This window comes from Miscanthus floridulus, chromosome 11 (assembly GCF_019320115.1).
Source record: "Miscanthus floridulus cultivar M001 chromosome 11, ASM1932011v1, whole genome shotgun sequence".
NCBI classification, from domain to species: Eukaryota; Viridiplantae; Streptophyta; class Magnoliopsida; order Poales; family Poaceae; genus Miscanthus; species Miscanthus floridulus.
In genome coordinates, this window is record NC_089590.1 from 79,971,397 (window position 1) to 79,972,482 (window position 1,086).

Consider the following 1,086-nt stretch of genomic DNA (forward strand, 5'->3'; position numbering starts at 1 on the left):
ATCTTGATAACCTATGTGTATAGTCATGGTTGGATGAAAGGGCATATGTACCTCTGTGAAGCATGTATACTCCGCCTATATTGAAATGGCTTAAAATTTTTTGGCAAGCTTGTACACCCAAATTAAGATCCCACACAGGATCTTAGGTTTTTCTAATCATTATTTATTACTTATATTTTTCTATGTGCTGAATGAGACAAGAGAGGGTGAATTTCATATTGGACCCAATAGATTTTTTCATCTACCTCCATAAAATTCTTATCCCTAGGGCACATTAGATCTTGTGTAAAAGTTTGGCACTATTCCAGATCTTTTCGTGGGTAGACTCAGTTCAACCTATAATTAAATGGTCTCGTCGCGCGAAAATTCAATTAAACCTCAGAAAGTATCAAACCATCTCCGAGAAATCCAAAACTTGGTGTTTCCTTCACACATGGCACGTGCAAGCCTAAGAAAAAGTTTGAGACCAATACAACACCAAAATGCATATGAACCACAGAAACCTTGATAACCTATGTATATAGTCATGGTTCGATGAAAGGGCACATGTACCTATATGAAGCATGTATACTTTGTCTATGTTGAAATGGCTTGAAATTTTTTTTGGCAAGCTTGTACATCCAAATTAAGACCGCACATAGGATCTTAGGTTTTTCTGAGTAGTTTATTTATTTATTATATTTTTCTCTGTGCCGAATGAGACAAAAGAGGGTGAATTTCATCTTGGACCTAATAAATTTTTTCATCCACCTCCACAAAATTCTTATCCATAGGGCACATTAGAGCCTGTGTAAAAATTAGGCACCATTCTGGATCTTTTCATGGATAGACTCAGTTCAACCTATAATTAAACGGTCTCGTCGTGCGGAAATTCAATTAAACCTCAGAAAGTAGGAAACCATCTCCGGAAAATCCCAAACTTGGTATTTCCATCACACATGGCACGTGCAAGCCTAAGAATAATTTTGAGACCAATACGACACCAGAATGTATATTTCTAATTGTCCAATAAATGTTACACGAATTACATGCATGGCAATAATTAAATACACAAAGCCGTACATATTAAAATTAGAACCCAATTAA